The 20,039-nt window shown below is 36.0% G+C and overlaps 1 long non-coding RNA gene across 1 annotated transcript in view; it reads left to right on the top strand.

Moving 5' to 3' along the window:
- The first annotated feature begins 94 nt into the window (after positions 1 to 94).
- LOC141474073 (uncharacterized) overlaps positions 95 to 20,039 on the top strand; it is a 40,748-nt gene continuing 20,803 nt past the window's right edge. The window contains exons 1-5 of the long non-coding RNA XR_012463615.1: positions 95 to 136; positions 811 to 918; positions 8,002 to 8,098; positions 11,380 to 11,532; positions 12,568 to 12,675. This is a non-coding gene — a long non-coding RNA (uncharacterized lncRNA). The remainder of the gene's footprint in view (positions 137 to 810; positions 919 to 8,001; positions 8,099 to 11,379; positions 11,533 to 12,567; positions 12,676 to 20,039) is intronic.

The raw sequence follows: 20,039 nt of genomic DNA, 5'->3' as shown, positions 1-20,039 counted from the left end.
CTCATGCATGATTTACCAAGGGAACGTTTCAATGAATCCATCTCTCTCCTAGCATCCTGAGCAGAAAAAAGTCCATCGATTGAAGTAAGTTCGATAACCATGAAGTAACATTGATGTGAAATAACATCGATAACCAGTAAGTTGCTCGAAAAAGTAATTTCTTTGGTTTCTGTTTATTCCTGTAGAGGAAAGTTAGTGACTTCTCCACCTGCCTAACCCCTTTAGTCAAAAATCTGTAAGGCTGACAGAAAATAAAGAGTGACCACATGGAATACAGTGTATTGTATAAGTAAATTGAGTAAATACTTGACAGAAAAATAGTTATCTGTCATTCTGAGATCACACATACATCAGGAATTTCACAATACAGTACTTCTAACGCTAAGCAGCTGATTTGTGAGACATTGACACAGAACATTTGAATGAGCACATGCCATCAAATAGCTGTTAAGGTGACTATGAATTTCAAGTACTTCTTTTATGCATCCCTTAGCCATAAAAGAACATACTATGAATCTTTTCTTCTTAACACATCACTGACAGTTTTAAAGACCAGAACAATTATGATTTCAGTTTTAAAATAAAGACTGAATAAACATGTTTGTACTCTTCATTAGACATCATCAACAGTAAAAAAAAAAAAGTAGTTGTTAATTATAAACTTTCAGGCTTTTAGAATGTCTTCTATTTGTGCTCTGTAACTAAAATATCACTTATTGGTGAACTCTAAATATATATAAGAAATTAAACCATATTTGACAGATCTGTTGTTTCTTTCTGTATTTAACTTTCTCATATATTTGGTTCAAGGAAACACTTAGTCCAGTCAGTTTGTGTTTGGAAAGCTCCATGGACACAAAGTATTGCATTAGAAAGATGGTGGGAAATATGAAGGACAGTTCTGTGGAATAAGAGAAGGTAAGTAAGCCTCTTTGAGTAAACTTTGTTTAAAGTTTACGCTGTCAAGACTGGACAGGCCTGTTTATGCTGCATAAATACAATTATTTAACAATTTCATTTTTCGAAGATGGCTTTGGACTACTGAAAGCCAGGAAACTAAGATCTTGTTCTTGCCTTATGTTGACTTAATATGTGCGAATTGTTTTTTGTCTCAAAAATAAGAGTTATAGAATGCTGAGTAATGTTTGAGTAAGTATTTAGAAATAGTAGTAGTTAGTAAAATTTAGAGATGGAAAAAAAGCTATTACTGGCTATAATCTACGAAGAAAAAGACTCTACTGATAAAATACTAAGATTCAGAAAACAGCTTGGATATCTTGCAGTTCTGTCTGCTATTGGTATACACATACACAGGTATCTTGGCTTTTCAGTTAAGGGTTTGGTTTTTCGTTTTCATTCTTTCTTTGCATCAGTCAACGCCCCAGATTTCTTTTTGACTATACATTAGAAATTTGTAGTTAAATCTGTTAATCTGAACTTCATTATTGAATACAGTTTAAAAATCTTACTATGTATTATTCCATGAAAGGAATTAAAATCAGTAGGATAAGATAATAAATACTTGTTAGATAAAGAAACAGATGACCTAAAAATATGCACAAGTGGTGGTGTGCATTTGTTTCATCATAAAAAACACACTGTTAAGCAAAAATGTTGTTATAATAGCTTCTTACTCAACACATTTAAGATAGAATATTCTATGTGTATGTATTTGCGTGCACGTGTCTGCACATGCAGTTTTGTACCACTGGGTGTCTCTCTAGCATCTGTTTTGAGACTGAATTAGTAAATTCTTCAGCCTTACACTTGTTCAATAACTGGTCTGTGTCTCGGGTTGTTAAGTGTTTAGTACTATATTTAAGTCTCACTGGATATGTGCTTGAAAGTGACAAGATACTGTGGCAAAAAAAATATATATAGAAAGCTGACAATAATATACTTTGGGAATAATAATCATGAACTTAATGGATATAAAATTTTCAATACTGCTGTTTTTTTTCAGCAGCCACTTTTGACACGGTACAGTTAACTAGCACAATCTATCACCTGCTTTAATGATCTGCTTTTGTCAATGAAAAATTGACAGAAACTATGTGATTGGTTAGCCATTGGGTTTGTGTACACAGTAATTATTAAGTTTATAGCAGTATATTCCTGATAGATATGGTAATAGATCAGGATACACTGAAGTCCAACAAAAATCAAAGTACAGTTCCAACAAAACATGAGCCAGGTAATACAGAAGTAAACAGGAAATATGTCAAAAGTAATTGGAGGAATTATGTATGGGCAGTGCAGGGGATGCAAACCCAGTCCTAACACAAATGGTAAGACTTGGTTCTGTGCCCCAAAAAGGGCAAGTTACTATGAAATTCGAGTTAAAGATCTGGAAATTCTGTCTGCTTTGTCCATATAAACTTTTGCATGTGAGATTTTGAAGTTTGTTTTGTATGGTCAGATACCTTGGTGAATATCAAACTTTATTGCTAATCAGTTAATGTACCTGTACTTTTATACAAATAGCTCTATGCTTGTGAAGTGTGTGTAACTGTAGGGATTTTGAAAGAATCTGATTTATTATTTTTTTTCCTTTACTGAAATAGTACCTTGGACATACTGAAGTAATTTGCTAGAACAACCAGAACATGTGCAAATATTTCATCCTCTAGGGTACTGTTCTAGCATTACTTTTATGTCATATAGAATAGATTGAATAACGGCGTGAATGTTGAATTTGTCTGGTTTTCCTCTTCAGTTTTAACTGTAGGCTAGATTTTTAGATCAAGCTTTTGCAAGTGATAAATTTTTAGTAAGTGGATGCTGCCAGTTAACAGCATATTGTAGTCTGTGAACCTTCAGAGATTCAGGTCAATTTAATGTCCAGTAAACAAGCAGTAATTATAACTATGTTAACAGAGGAGTCCAATAATAAAAAACAACTCTGATTTATCTACTGCTTAACCATAAAATTAAGCATTTAAAAATTGGATAAAAATGTTGTTGAGAGATGCAAGATAGAAAGGATAGCTGAACACTAGGGAACTTATCACAAAACAAAGCCCCTGAAAGCTGCTGATGTAAATAAACAAATAAAACCCCAGTGACCTGTGGTGGCCTGTCTGGTTTTGGTGCATTTGCTGAAATTATTAATGAAAGAAAACAATGACATGTAAATGAAGCTTTCGGAGGTTAATGAAGTAAAACACTCATTTTCTTCATGAAAGTGTTTCCTTTCTGTGATTTCTCATTTCTGGCTGCTGCGAAAGTCCCAGTAAGCAGATGCTGTGTTCCATTCTGTCCCTGTTGCTGCTTCTTTGTGTGTTTTGGCTGTGTTTAGTTTGTCTTCTTTCCCAGAGGAAGGCCTGCTGTTTGATACACCTGTTAACCGCACTAAACAGGTGGCAAACCTTATGGGCTTCTTCACCTGCAGGCTTTTGTTCACCCGCCCCCCTTAGAATCCAGTTGAGTTACCTGTTTGGAAGAGTCATAGTTTTGGTTCTGATGCAAATTATTTAAATTATTGGACTTTTAGTTGCTCAGAATTACACTGCATCCTAGGGGATAATATGAAATTTGAAGATACACTATGTCTTCCCAAATCCTGATTATGATTATAATTACAATATAATGATATATATGGTATAAAAATATAAATAAAGCTATTGCCTACGTAAAGACTGTGAATGAGTCTCCCAGCTGGTAAATGCTGAGCTCCACTATTTTATTTGCCTGTGGATAGGACCAGTGACTACTGCATCATTTGTAGCTCTAGTAATTTTTAGAAGTTACTGTGTCCCAGGAGTGACCTGGAAGTGTGCTGAACATGTTTCTGAATGCATAATTTCTATATTTAATTGCCTTTTTGAGTGGTTTTTAGTGATCTTAAGCTGATATGTGGTTCTGATGCTCGATAATAAGATGTGACGACAGTGGTAAGATGTAATTAGCAGTCTTCGTGTAAGAATTAAAGACCAGGAAGGGGAATGGGGGTGGGAAAGGCCAGCCAAACCCCCTCCAAACTACAATTTCTGTAGTTTATCTAGATTTTGCCATAATATACAGCATTTTACATGGAGGATTTGTTGAAAATCTTGTATTACAGTGGTCTGTCTTGCTAAAGAGAAACATTGTTGAATGTTTTCCTGACTCAACCTAACAGAGAAATCATTAGAGCTTTGCTTGTTACCTTCAATTTAGAAGATGGATAACGAAAGGCCTAAAATAACTACCAAACCAGAAAAAAAAATCAGAAAACTAATCGGGAAGGAAACTTGTGCTTAAAATGGGTGCTAAAGTGCCTGCAGAATTTGAGGGTTTGGTCTTACTCTGAAGTGCATGCTGATTTGACAGTAAGGCAGTCTGTCAGATCACACACATTACTACATAAAAAATGCCAGCAAAGCATTATTCCCTAATATGTCTTGATATAAAATTATATTAATACTTTATATTTTTTCTTATTTAAGGATCAAAAGCATTGAAAAGTTGTTTTTTTATGTATATTAAGCCAGTGTGTTTTCTTTTATTAAAACTATTTGAGTGTCAAGAACTTTCTGAAATGTTGTATGGAAACTCTTTGAAGTTTGAAGGGGGAAATAAAACCTCGTGTTTCTTTTGACATAAACTGATTTACATTTGAGACTATAGTTCTTGGAATAGACATAGATTCTCCCAGGTTCTTAGAACAGGCCATATAGAATGAACTATCTGAACATATTCAGCCAGATAAGTAGTCAAGATATACTGGAGTAACTCTGTGTATTTAAATATAGATGTGTTTAATTACTGTCAGCTGAGGCTGTATGCTATAATGCCAAAGATTTTTACAAAGGAAAGCATGGATCAGTCATTACTCAAATCTGTTAAGTAATTTTAACATGATATTTAAGATCAGGCCCATGCAAATAAGTTTCATGAATGGTTAAAGCCAAATGATGAAAATGATTGATAAAAGCCCAAATTAGAGTGTGTGGAAATCATATACTGGTAGAGGCAGGCAAGTTGAGTGTAGACGCAGGCGAATTTGAAATAAACAGAATTAATTGCAATAAGAAGTGTAATAGCCACTAACTGAAAAATGGAAACCTCATCAATTAACTGGAAATTGCTTCCTGAAATAAAAATGAAGTGATAAGTACTTATGAGCCATTTACAACATCTTTTTCTATATTCATAAACAGATGTCCATCAAAGTTAGTATTTGAAAGGCTAGCCTAGTAAGAGACTACCCCTAGTAAAGCTACATGTGAATTTCTGTAGTTAATTTACTACTGTTTAGCTGTTTTCTTAGAACTAGTTGTTTTGAAGTTGTCACCAAAGATGAATAAATTCCGAACATCTCAGGTTTTTAAGCACAAAATGAGTCATGCTAACCTAGTTAAGTAGCACTTGCAGAAATGAATTAATATGGTGATATGACCTTGTGAAATTGTAGCTGTTTATGTACTAAATGTTCTTATTTATTACCTGTAACATTTAATTGTGGCTTAAATATATTCCATATAAACACATTTACTGTGGAGTTTAGGAAACAATCCACAATTACGTTGTGCAGTTACCAGAATAAATTCTGCATTACTGATTCGTAGGATAGAAGGACTTCTGTGGTTGATACGTAGCTGATGATAAACAACTTGGCCTTCATCAGTTACTGTTCTTAATGAATTTCTTTATTCCTGCTTTGGTCTCTAATAGTGGATTGCAGTGTCTTTAGTGTCTACTGCATTGTATGTCTCTGATTCACAGAAGATATGGGACCTTACTGAAACTCGAGGATTTTGTTTTGTTTAATAGCAGAATTTCCTGTTCCAGTTTAAAACCAAAACCAAACACAAACAAACAAAACAAAAAAAAAACAACCCACAGCATAATACAGCCCATCACTGGAAGCTTGTAGCTTTTTCTTTCTCTCTGTTTCCTGCTCCCCTTTGTTTGTGTACTAACTGGTAGCTCTTTTTCTGGAGGCCCCTATGTCACTCTGGTTGTTCACGCCTTTGTTTCTCTGCATAAATGTGTGATGTATAGATAGTGCTTATGTGGACGTCAGCATTTCCAAACCTTGCATGTGTTGCATTGCTAAGCAACTTTTAGCAACACTTATCTCTAGTCCTTATGCCATCTGGAAAAGAGGATTAGACAAGGAAATGTGCCAGAGAGAGACAAAGGCAAATCTAAGAAAGAGGTGGCTTAATTACTTAAGAGAATGAGTGACATTAATAGTAGGCAATCATAAGAATTGATTGAAAGCAAGCACAATGCCTTTACAGGTAGAGATAAGGAACTACTGAGGAAGGTTGCATATTTTATATCCCACATTCTTTTTCCTTCCCTAGAGGAAGCAGGACACAGCTGAATTCTATTGCATGCTTATATACAGTGATGCACAATGAAAGCCCCTATGATTTCAGTACATAATTTAGATAAAATTCCAGTTAAAATGAGTTTTTTCTAGACCTTCTTCCAGTTATGTACTGGAAATATGTATGTAGGAGTATGACTAGCTGATTACTTCTTTAAAGGTCTCCTCCACAAGGCAGAGAATATTGTGAAAATGCCAGTGGAGCTTGAAGCTCCTGTACATTAGTTACCAACAGTAGTGCTGTCCCCTGGGGTAACTGCTGAAGATGGCATCGTGGGCTTCAAAGTGGTGGAAGGAATAGACCGAAGCAAGTAGTATCAGAAGCGTATTTCCAAAGAACTGCTTTCTCTTTGCTCTTGTCTTCTAGCTTACATCTGTAATTGGTAAAGGTGTAAACAAAGTGCTAGAACTTCAGCCCCTCCATCCATCTGGAGTTTCAACTAGGTTCACACACATTTTAGAATTATAGTAGCACTTTATTTGGTACCTCTGCTGTTATCACATGAAAAGCCAGTTATTCAACTTAATAGAAGAATGATCACTTTAGATTTTAAATATTCTTATTCTCTAGTTCCTATGTATTCTTTACATTCAAAAATATTGTCCGATAGCTAAAGAGGAATTAGTACTGTGTAAAACAAGTGACATTTGTTGCTGAGTTGTTTTACTTGCCATACCTGGACTTTTGACTGTACTTTGACCATTGTCTGATTATTTCCTTACCGGTTTCAACTCTGAACTCTTCCAATAATATGGGGCCAATTCGGAATAATTCTCAGTGCCAGCTCTGTGCTTCAAAGTGGTTTTCACATGTATCTTGGAATAAAAGCACATACTACAATATACAATACTATAATTTCTTTTCACATCTGAAACTGAAACCGGTATTGCTGATGGTGACCTTCACTCTCCTGTCAGAAAATACCTGTGAAAAGTCTGACAAATTTTCCTGTCCCCTCCCCTACTATAGGACCACAAAGAGGAATCTGTTGACTGCTATCAGTTGAAGTTAGTAACATTGTGGCTGTGAACTAATTGTCTCAATACTATACTGTACTGAGTAGGAAAGGGTACACTGCGAAAACTGCCCATTCACCATGACGTAATACTAAATTGCACGATTACGTGTGCAAGTTCAACGTTGCTAGAAACTTTAATTGGTTCATTCCTAAGCCACTGTGGTATTTGGCTTTGCAGCCTTGGGAATTTTTAAACTTTCATTTTATGTAAAGGGTATATCTTGGGTGAAATGCAGTCCAGATTTAAATAACTGAAGCTTTTTGGAATGGTGGTTAGTACACTATTTCACTTTCCTCAGTCTTTAAAAAGCAAAATAATGTGTGATTCTGTATGTGACAAAGCAGTTATTCATTCTTGCCATGTAATTTAATGCGATGTAATATATGAACTGAAGGACCTCACATAATAGTATCCCACAGTAACAAACCTTGGGCAAGAAATGTTTGATTCTCTCCCCCTTACCCCTTCAGAGGAGTGCTACATAATCCTTGGTTGTTGTGTGGTCTCCTATTCAACTTTTCACACAAATGTTGGAAGGGTATTTATAAAAAGCCTTGAGGACCACCCACTCTGCTATTGAAAATTGACTGAAATAATCCCTTCTTTGTAATTTAGCTGTGGTGTAGTCGAAATTTAAAATCCGTGTGTATTTCTGTTTAAAGGGGTAGTGGAGAAATGACGTGGTCAATGAACGGGGCGCTATAGTTGATTGTTCTGGTGACATCTGTGATGGACTGTGGATCAATGGCTACCCTGCTGGTACGTATGTTCATTATGCTCTCCAGTTATTAACAAGTCTTTGACATAATGCTTTGGTTGTCCCTCTTTTGATTAATATGATCTGACTATAGTGTTTAGCATCCTGAGTACTCTGTTCTCCTAGAATGCGTAGTTCTCTGGAGCAAGGGGATAGCTCTTTGACTGACACCCTTCCTGAAGGGAAAGAGCTCTTCATTCAAATTAAACGCAGAACTACAGTGAGGTATCAAATGTTCTTGTAATGGATTTTTATTCCTGCAATGAGGGAGAGGGTTTTGGTGGATTTTTAATGTGGATTATTAATTTTAAAGAGAAAGTACTTTGGAATTTAAAAGTTGGAAAGATAGCAAAAGAAACAAACTGCGTTTGCATGTGCGGTATGCATGTGTAAAAGAGTAACCTCGGTTAGTTTAAACTATGTCACTGGAAATAGTGAAGAATTGCTCAGCAGGTTATGATTTGTTAAGCATAGAGCAGAAATTAATCCCATAATGCAAAGGTATGGTCTCGGTGGCTTAATCCAATTGACTTCTGTGTGAGGGGACTGTTTATACAGAATATTGTAGTTCCAACTTGAGTGCTGCTGGTCAAGAGGTGCTCATAAGTAAATTTTTGTGCTGCCTCACTCGAATATGAATGTATCGCCTCAAAGGAAATGATCAAAAAACCTCAAAATGCAGCATATATGTGCATACTGTTGGTGTCAAGCAGTAAAACACGGAATGGAACTCAGAAGAACAGATCTGTGCAGCAGCCCATCTTAAGAATAGTTGCATGTCAGAATTTCTGCTGTAGGATGTTAACACTCTAAAAATGAAATATTTACTCAAAAAATCAGAAGAATATAATTCACCTGATAGAAATAAATCAATCTTTAATATTGGACATCCTTGTAATTCTAGGTTATATTTTCAGAACCCAAATGAAAATGTTGATTTTTAGAAGCATTTCCTATAAAGGACTAAGTTTTTTTGTAGGTTTCATAAGTCTCACAGTAAAGTGCTTTTTTAATCCAGTCAAAGTTGGTAGTAATCAAAATTCATAGCTATGTTCAAACCCTATAAAATATTGTGATGGTCTGTTTCATGATTAGTTAGCAGATGTTAACTTTAACAGGCCTTTTTTCTGGCACTGTAAGCTGAACAATAAGGAATTGAATAGGTCTTGAAGAAATCTCTACACAATCATGGAAGTATTCTCTTCAGATTACTGTAAGGATATATTTGAAGAGAGAAAATTTGTTCCACTCCTGTTCATTGGGTACTTAGAAGACTTAATTTTCCCTTTTCTCAGCAGTGCAATCATTTACATTCTGTATTAAGAAAGCATGATATTCCTGTTTATAGCTAAAACTTAATTGTTTTTTTTAAAAATGCATTTTCGTGGAAGTCAAGGTTATTCACAGGACTTCAGTTGAACATAAATGCCTAGATAAGTAGTTCAGGCAGAATGATAGCTTTTGTGAAGAAACTGCCTTCATTAAAAGGAATGAATGTTTATCTTCTTTCCATCTGTTTGGGGAGACAAGTTTGGTTTAGTGTCGTGATTGTCCAAGTACAGATGATATGGTTTGCTCTTGTCTCTGTGAGACGTTCACCTTCACAAGGGTTGGAGACTCTGGATGTGGTGGGCAGCATTTTAACTGTACGTGTTTGTTAGCTTTCTGTTGGAACTTTGCAACAAATTTATCTAGCAAAGCTTTAAGTGATTTTTACCTATATAAGGGAACTGTTTAGTTGTTGAGCTGCATTTGTAGTCTTTATCTTGAATATATTATTGCTTTCAATTTTATGGTGGTTATGTCAGGAGAGAGTCAAGATCATAATTGTTTCCTTCACTTTCTCCTGTTCCCTGAAACGATAGCAATGGGAGAATACATTTTACAGGGGCCTAATGCAAGAACCTGCTGTTCTGAGTCCATTCGTAAATAAGCAATGTAAAAATAAAAGTATGAGCAAAAAATTTACTCTTCATGGATTTTTTCCTTGGAATAATATTTTAACTGAGATAACTTTTAATGCTGGTTTACTCAACAACGTTTTGAGAGTGGGGTGGCTGGCTGGCTGGTCTCTGACAGAAGAGGCCAGGGGCTGCCCTGTGCTGGACACAGCTGGTTCCAGCTGGCTCCACAAGCGACTTGCTGCTGACCAAAGCTGTGCCCGTCAGCAAAGCTGGTGGCACCCCTGTGAAAATATATTTAAGAAAGGATAAAACACTGCACAACCACAATGGTGAGGGTGGGGGGGAGTGTGAGAAACAATCCTGTGGAGACCAAGGTGAGAAAAGGAGGAGGGGAGAGGAGGTTCACCAGATGTCAAAGCAGATATTTCTCCTTCAGACTAGTTCTGGAAAAAAACATGGTGGAGCAGGTGTTTCTGAGCAGCCCATGAAGAGGACCACAGTGGAACAGATGTTCACACTGCAACCCACAGAGAACCCCACGCCAGAGCAGGTGGATATTTCCTGAAGGAACTGCAGCCCATGGAAAGCCCACGCAGGAGCACGTTATCTTGACAGGGACTGTGGCTCGTGGAAGACCTATGCTGGAGTAGGGGAAAAATGTGAGGAGGAAGGAGCAGCAGAGAGGGACAGTTACCAATTGACTGTGATCCCCCATTCCTCGTCCCCCTGCACCACTTGGGGGGCAGGTAGAGGAGTTGGGAATGAAGGAGTGGATTTGAGCCTGCGAAAGAAGGGCGTGAGATAAGGGGGAAGATGTTGTTTTAATTTATCTTTTTCTCACTATCCTAGCCTGTCTTTATTTGCAATAAGTAATTTTCCCTGAGTCTGTTTTGCCCATGGGTGTAATCAGTGCGTGATCTCCCTGTCTTTATCTTGACCCATGAGCCTTCTCATCTTTTCTTCCCGCTGTCCTGCTGAGGAGAGGGAGTGAGAGAGCAGTTGGGTGGGCATCAGGCAGCCAGCCAAAGTCAACCCACCACAAATGCTATGAAAGATACAACAAATAAACCTGTAATGGATCATTCCATTCAGTTGATTCTGATTTGGTGGGGATTTTTGTTCACCTAAGTCATATTTTTTAGCATTCTTGATTTTAACATTAGTCATCGTCATCAGCCATTGACTTTCCTCTGTTTCAATGCTGCTGACCAAAATAGAGTTCTATTGCCTCTTTGAGTAAGAAGTACAGTAAGTGTTTTATACTCTTGACTTCAAAACTTTAGCTGAACTTGTAATGTTGTGACACAGTAACAGTAAGAGATAGTCTATATATTTAATTGTGACATACTAACTTTATTTATTGTTCTTTTGATGATCAGCTGTGAATAGGTGTGGTCTGGAGATCTGGGCTGTCATCAGAAGCCACCAAATCCCATCAAGTTCTGCAACCAACTTACTTGAGTGAATTGAAGAAACTGAGAAGAGAGCAGTTAACTCCTGCGTACCTAATGTGGAGGAGAGCCGAATTCATTGTAAATTTTCCTGAATTAATGTGTATGCAGTAATCTAAAACAGGATACTTAGTATGCCAGCTCCATAAATTGCAACAAATGTGCAAGTGTTACACCCTAAAAATAGTAGCAAATACCCTTTTTTTTTATATGCTGAGATGTTTCAGTGATTGTAAAATATGCTGATATAATGTAATGTTCAGCCTTCAAAAAGTGCAAGTTGTTTACTGCATTCCCCGCCCCCAACTGGTAGTTTCTGACTATTCCAGGAAGAATTCCCTAATCAAGGAGGTGCAGCAAACTCTGTTTCCAAAAAACAGAGCCATAAAAATCATCCTCCTAAATACTGATTTGCAATCCTAAATTAGTGATTGATTACTGAAGTATTGATAAATCCACTTAGGTCCCTGGAAACTGCTGAATGTGTTAGTACTTTTAAGAAGCCAAGAACCTTTAAACCTCACTGAAATTTCTTTCAAAAATCTCACCCAGCATTTGGTTTCTCTGTATATTTTTGTAGCAACAGTTTTCTTCTTTTCCCTGTTGAGGATAATAGCTGATGCCAGAACTCTAAATACTCAACAATAATTATTTGAAGTGCAGTACCAGATGAAATAGAATCATTTCACAGCTTCAAAGAAAAAATTCACTGTAGATTCTTTGTTTATTAGGGAAGTCACTGCTTTAAGTTTGTGCAGAACTTCAACAGAACTTGGAAAACACAAGGAGTAACCTAAATGAATTACATATCTCCACTTGTCAACTTTGTCACTGTATCTGCAGTTTGACAAAACCTGATAGACTCATGTTGTTTGAAAGTAGTTCTCGATATTCTGCTTAATGGATGTTTTCTGCTGCAATACCCAGCTGTAAATCTCCTATGCTGAATACCTAATGGCTGTCACGGTGAATTAATTAAGATTTTAAAACCTCTCAGTACAAACTAACAAAAACGTCAAAACTCTTTTCTTTCACTGGATTTGAGTGTATAAGTTCTCTTTTGACGTATGTTGCATCTGGAAACCGGGAACTGAAATGTACTGTTTCTGTCATTAGTAATTCTGGATTTGCACTGGGTGATTTACCAGTCCCTAAGGGAGCCAGAGCCAGGATCTGGAGCTGACACCCTATATGGAGCAGGAGATGCTTTGAGCAGCCATCATGGTAAGTAAAGATAATGGATTAGTTGAATGCCCAACTTTTTAGCTGACTGAAAAATGAAAATGTATCTTTGCATAGCAGTAAAATAACTTGAGACTGTAAGAAACTGCCTTTGCAATACAAACAGAAAGTTATAAGTGATTTTTTTTTTTTAGCTCAGTGCTGAATTACTCATAATAAATGGAATCAATGTCATAAAATTATTTTGTTTCTATTTTATAAGAGAAATCTATCCCTCCTAGGGCTTCTTTTCAGTTATTTTAATCAGGCAAAATATACTGGTGTGCAGTAAGATCAAAAGTGTTCAAGTATAATTTCTACAGTCTTAATTTACTAAGAATAAAATAGGGCCTAAAATTTGAATCCGGCGTCTGGATTTTATGCCCTTCACTAATGCTCAGGTCTGATTTGGCTGCTTATATTAAGATTCTGAAGATGGTGGATCTGGGTTCAGTTTATTTACATTGTGAGATTTGAAACATTGGAATTGACAAAGTTTTACTCCGTATCCATAACACCAGAATATGTAACACTTGATCCCCTAATTGCAACAAAGAGGTTTGAGAAAGAAACCCACAAAATACTGCTGGCCATGTAATCAGAACAGTCAAAGATTTTGATTTGAAGTTTCAAATATGGTGCTTTCGAGGGGGCTTTTTGTTGACAACTCGGTAGCTGGGACTGCAAAGGTAACTGTCAGGGCAATGTGTTACTTTGTGAAACGCATGAAAAACAAGCCCTTGCTTTTGCAGTCCATGTGCAAATCCTGTCTGTGACTCATGCAATTTAATCAATTAGAAACAAAATCTCTTGTGACTCTCTGGATGGGATAACATATGTTGCAACAGCAAAAGAGCACTTTTAGAGGAGGCATTTTGGTGTTTTTGGAAGATGGTATTGTGGAGAAAACATAGAAATGTGGCTTGTTTTAAATATTAGGACTTCAAAACAAAAACCAGTAATTCTTTTACATAGTTCAGTGAGCTAAAGATAGATTTGGGGATTCAAGGCATCCTGTTGTTACAGGCAGTCAGTCATCGTTTTCTAGTCTTACAGTGTCACTGCTTGGGCACACATGTTTCTGTGAATGTGCACATCCATTTGTGCTACTTGATCCATTTTGCTGTGCCCTGTCACAGGACATTCTCTGCTAAGACAATGCAGGTTGATTTCCCTGTGTTTTTAAACTTGAAATTTTTGTTATAATTATGTATCTAGGTAATTGGCCTTCTGTGAAAACGAAAAGGATTATAAGCTCAGGTGCTTTTCATCACATGTGAGGTCAGAGGAAGCAAATGTGGACCTTTAGGATGTGGTATTTTTCTTTTTTAGGCTCTTCTTATTCACAGGTCATGTTTGCCCAAAGCTTTCCTACTCATGCCTGTTTATGGTGGTCCCTTAGTGTGACCATTACTTCAGCAGTAATGCTCTACTTCATTGCTCTACTGATTTCCCTTCTGATTCTTCTCATCTCGGCATTTGGAGAAAAAGGTTGGCTAACTCTTCAAATATCTTGAATAGCAGAATAACTTCTACTGATGGATAAATGATGAGATCCTCGAGGCTTTCATGCATCACTACCTATAGTATGGATATAATCATGCAATGATGGAGAATCATCCAGGTTTTATCCAGTATTGATGAACTGTCAGTGAAAGAGTTCCAAGAGGTTTTGTTGCTTAGTAATAATATATATGTATTTATTGTTTAAATATGGATGTTTTTCCATATTTCAAATGGATAGTGAGATCCACACCCATGACAGATCTATTAGATGTAATTTGACTGGAAAGCCTCTTTAATCACTATTTAGTAACATATATCTTAGGCTTTAGTTTCTAGTAGTTTCATGATGCTGGCCAAGCAAGTGAGCTTGGTATTGATGCAGCTCTTTGTGGTGTGTGGGTTTAGTTTTTTCCTTGCTACTAGTGATGTATTTTTGCAACATTTTTTGCTTCGGTATTAGTTATTTTCTAGGACTCTTTTTAGAAAAGAAAATAATGACTGCCTAAAGTAGGATTGGGTACATTCCTAAATGGACTTGGAGTAGCAATGTTATCTTGGTTATGTCAGTTTGCTGCAGTAATAGAAGCGATGCGTGCATGTTGAAAATGTTCTCTGTATTCGTGATGTTATTACAAGACATCACAGTGTAATAAAGAAACAAATCTCTAGGCACTGATATCAGTGACATAATGTTGCTAGTTGTCCAGATTGTTGTAGTCCCTCTGTTTTACATTTGCTTCATATCATCACATTTCTGCTGCATCAGCTAAAATATTTTTCATATTTCTGGGTTGAAGAACGTTATTGTGCTACATGTCTTAAATTTAGGGGAATTTACAAGACCGAGTAACAGGCTTTCAATTGAAACCAGGGCTAGGAATGTACAGAGCTTTTGTGCTAAGCCAACTCAAACGTATCGCTGGTTCATTGTTTAGAAGATTGAAGCTTTAAAAAAAAATATTGAAGTTTTGGCTCCTGCTGTTTTTAGATCGCAAGTGCTTAGCCTTAAATATTCTGCCATTTAGTTCAAGCTTATCACTATTTGATACTTTTTCTTCCTCACCCACTAACTCCACTGAGTTCCACTAAAAGTATGTCTAATTGAGATACTTTTTTGAAAGTGCATTATGGATGAATGGGTTTCTTTCTTATTTTACCATTTTGAGTATTCAACTGATAACACTGGATTTGAATAAGGAGCGAAACACACTTGGGTGAAGTAGTAAACTGATACTTTTAGTTGGTTGTTTAAGCAGAAAGATCATAGTTCACATAGACCTACATTAAAGTTACTGGTTAAGCAGGATACAAGACAAACAAGACTGGATTTCTGAGATTGGAACACATGGAATTGTAGGCAGTTTGTTTAACAAAAAAAAGGAACAAAAAAGAGCTACTCTTCCCATCATAATGTCATAGCTCCGAGCTCAACTTAATTCAGGAACAGCATCAGATGACACATAGGCTGTCATATGTTAGTTAAAAAAATAAAAAGAAAAATAGTTACCATAACAACTGACTCACCACTTGTATTTCCAAGAGAGACAACATCTTAAAATGTAATAGGTCAGTCACATGCATGCTAGTTGTGTTTTCAGTAAAAAAGGATGAAACATTTTTTCATGGATGGCAAGAATGACTTTTTTTTCTTGTCATCCTTACTCAAGTAATGTTTTGATATCAGAAATGATATTATGCTTTGTTAGATGATCGTATCCATTACGGGAAGCAGCAGCAAGTAATTAAAAAATCCCAACCCTGAATACTTGATTTCTAATCGTATTAGAGAATACTGTGGCTGGACAGCTGACCAGACAGAGTCTGCACTAAACAATGGAATAACAACTCTATCAGAAGCCTATCAGGTTCTTTTTTTTTTGAAGCCTTAGTAACTTATTTTTTTTTTAATCTTGAAGCCTCAGAACAATCTTCTTATATTTTCGCTTCATTGTTGAGGACCTGATTCTGCTCATTTTGAATTCAATAGGATTTTTACCTTTGACATCTGTGTTTGCATGATCAAGCCTTAACATGATTTATTTTATATTTTGTGTCAGCTTCTCTGTGCTAACTTCAAAGCCCACTTCCCTGTCCATGTTTCCTACTTCTCTACTGAAACCCTTAGCGCTAAAACTCTTGACATCATCAATAGAGGTAGCCTGAGGATCATCAGAGACTTCTTTGAAGACTTGTTAGTAATTTCCACTACAGACAAATACTCTGCTGAAAAAAAAGGTTTTGACTCTACCCCCTCTTTCCTGCGGGCAGTGATAAATAAAGAATTTCTGCAAAATTAGATTATTTTAAATCTGGCATTTCGTATGTTCTCCTGGGTGGTGGCAAGGGGAAACTACAGCTATAATTAGATTTCACCCGATTTTATTATTTGATTTTGTTATTATCTGACCTGCATATCAGCTAGCAGTTTCTCCTTCTTTTAGCTCATAGGTATTTATTGTAATTTTGATCACTTTATCTGGAACTTTATGTGAACCCATCACTGTAGGAATTGCTATATTTCAAAAGTAAAGAAGCCTGCCTTCACATGTGACATGGAAAAAGAAATAATAGGTTTGGAGCTTGTGTAAATTAGGGACATCTAAGAAGAAATAATTTTTCAGTAGCAACAATATGTAAACTTAGTATCTAAACTGTCTACAATAACTTTATTTTCTTAACAGTTTCCCTTTTAGTTCTCTTAAAGGTCTGAAAAGACACTTGGGTATACTAACAGGAATCTGTTAGAGCCCACAGTTTGACATTCCACTGTTGTGCAGCTCTTCCTGAGAATCACTGCTTCCCATTGATTCCTCAGCACCACGAGGCGGTTGCTCAAAAGAATGAATTGGTCTTAGTGTACTTAAGTTCTGTGAATTTAAACATACGCATTTAACTCCCTTGGAACAAGCATCAAGACAAGAGTCTCAATGTACTCTATGTGGTCAGAGCATGCTGTCTCGTGGTTATTTGTGGTATCTCAGGAGATCTCTGTTGTACTCGCTGGAACAAAGTGTGGGTATGTGGTATTTCACTGTTCATCTCACAAGATTTTGAAATAATGCTAGTAACAGAACTGCAGTAGGAGTTATCTACAAGGAATTATCAAAAGCATCTTACAGTACCATGTTGAAATAGTAGCTAAATCAATTTGTTAGATTCCTCTCTGTAATCTCTAATACACATCTGTAATCTCATTTCACAACAACAGGGCAGCAAAGTGATGATTAGCATGTTTGCTGATTTTTCAATTAGAAACCTAGGGCTAGTCCTACACACACTGATTCTATTAGACGTGGAGGGAGCACTGGAGATGTGGCATAATTGTGATAAAAGGGGTCCCAGCATGTGTCAAGCAACTCAATTTAATGAGGCATCAATTTGGAGTTAGAATCTAACTCTACAAGTATCTTATTTGCTTTGCTTTATTGCAGCTTCTATAGCCTGTGATACATTTCCCAGGTAAGTATGTTAATTCTAAGACTTATTAATTCTTTTTTTAAAAAGATAAATTATTGGGTGGTAAAAGGAATTAAGCTTTAATGTCAAAGTTCTTACTCTGAATTTATCTAGATCCTGTATGACCATTTATCTTGTCAACAAAATGCACAAAGCTTTGACAAACTAGATAAAATTTTGACTTACAAGTTTGTATTTTTCCTGAAGGTGCTTCTTGCTGATGTCTATTATACTTCAATGTTCTCATCAAATTCAACGTTTTGATTTAGTATTTTAAATGAGCAGGATTTCTTCGTTTTCATCTGTTCTGCTTATATCTAAAGGCTAAATAAAACAAAGCTGTGATCCCAGGCATTATGAAAAACAGACTGTTTCTTTACTTCCCCTGGTAGCTACATAGAAGTAGAAGCCACTTCTGAAAATATAGATGTGATGTAGTGATGACCTTTTGAGAAAACTCTTTGTTACTAGAATTCAGTTGAGTGCAGAAGGGAGGTATGCAGAAACTTCTAGTATACTTTATTTTGACCACTAGAATATTTCCCTCTCTAAATTGTCCAATAAAATAATTTGGGATTTTGAATCTGACCATATAAAAGGATCATTCTAAGCCCTGATAAGAGTGGTGTTTCATTTTAGTACTAAGCTTAAGAAAATAAATAATAATAAAATAAAATACTTCCCTTTCTTTGGGTCTTTGGTTTGTTTTGTTTTAAACTTTCAGATTGGCTGCTCGGCATTTTGCTTAAAAGAAAAGCCAAGCTCACACACATGGAAGATTGCCAGATACTCTAAACCCTATTTTGGTTAAATTACAGTACCCAGATTTCGGTAACAAAGCGCATTGATTTTATATTCAAAAAGATTTTTATATTTAGTCTGTTAACCTTTTGTAATTCCCACCCACAGCTTTAAACTGTAGAACATTTTTATGCTAATTGTTGTCAGTAGGGTATCTGCCATGGCCCCTCAGTAATTTAAATCCATTGAATTGTAATGCAGGTGCCGATAATTGCAGAACTGTTATTGTCTGACTGGCTGCAGCATATATGTCTCAAACAATTATTTTCAAATTGGATTTGAGAACACTTTAAAAAAATAAATCCCTTATTTGAAGATAACCTTACATCGTATTGACAATAAAGAAAAAAGTTAGAAGGATTTTTCCTCCATTTCTAAGACACTTTTACATTCTTGCAGTTTTACAACAGTCTTCACTGTGGCAGGTTCTAAGGTTCAACAATTATCGTGTAGTTTTTAAAATGTCTGTTAGTCCTCTTGGTTTTGGATGTTAATAGGAATTTTTGTCTAGTAGTTTCTGAAAATATGGTTGTTCGGTGTAACATCATAATCCAGTGAATATGACATGGGAGTGGGAGTTAAAAAGAAGTTTTGTGTTCTGAGCCCAGTTGGTCTGAGTGATGTTGGACAGATTACTTCCTTCTAGTCTTGCTTTTCTCAGTATAAAATAATGACATTACTTTTCCTTTACACATCTCAAAACATTGTGTCTAATCTGAACTATGTTATAGCCACAAATATCTGTCATATAATCTTAGTGGGCATGTGTGTATCTCTTCTCTGTCCATAGGAAAACTTAATATTCTTTGTTCTACTATACTCTTCATTATATGGTTCATAAGATGTATGTAGTGCAGAGTTAATGATTATGCAATAGCACTTTGTTTAGAATACACAATATGCTAAAGTGCTGCCTGGGAAAATATTTTAAATACAAAGTAGTCATTACTTTTATTAAATGATTATAATTTTAGTGGGTTTGATGAACCCTCCCTCTGAGTGAAGTCTTTGTTTCCACAGAATGCTTTAATATAGATGAGAGTCATTCTCACGAGAAAAATCTTTGGTTAACCAAAGTTACTATACAGAGAAAGAAGGTAAATTTAGGGTCAAAAATAGAAGCTTTTTGTAGTCTTCACTGTAAGATGTGTTTTGTTTTCATGTTCTTTTTTTTTTTCCAATTAGAAACACTTGTATTCAATATTAAAACAAATTAAAACGGCATACACTAAGGATGTATAGAACCCTTAGCTCGGAAACGCTTTGGGTTTTGTCGAATTACCCTAAAATCTTGCTCTGACATACTGTTGGGTTTTTTTGTTAATTGAAGTTAGCTTTGTAAGACACTAAGGGAACAGAATTTTCTCAGTTAACAGTTGATTTTAGTCTTGGTGCCTTCATGGGTTCATGTTTTTCAACCAGCATTGAAAGCAAACTATTTGTTAAATATGTTGTCTGTGTTTTACATTAAGGAAGTTTGGGGTTTGCTATTGGAAACATGCAGTGTGTTTCCCTTATGGAAACTCTGGCAGTCTGGCTGTGTGGGGTTTATATTTATTGCAGGTAATTTGAACACCATTTTCTAATGTTGGCTATATTTTTAA

The sequence above is a fragment of the Numenius arquata genome, chromosome 20 (assembly GCF_964106895.1).
Source record: "Numenius arquata chromosome 20, bNumArq3.hap1.1, whole genome shotgun sequence".
Taxonomy (NCBI): domain Eukaryota; kingdom Metazoa; phylum Chordata; class Aves; order Charadriiformes; family Scolopacidae; genus Numenius; species Numenius arquata.
Note: the sequence above shows the minus strand (reverse complement) of the source record. Positions and strands in the feature narration are given on the sequence as shown.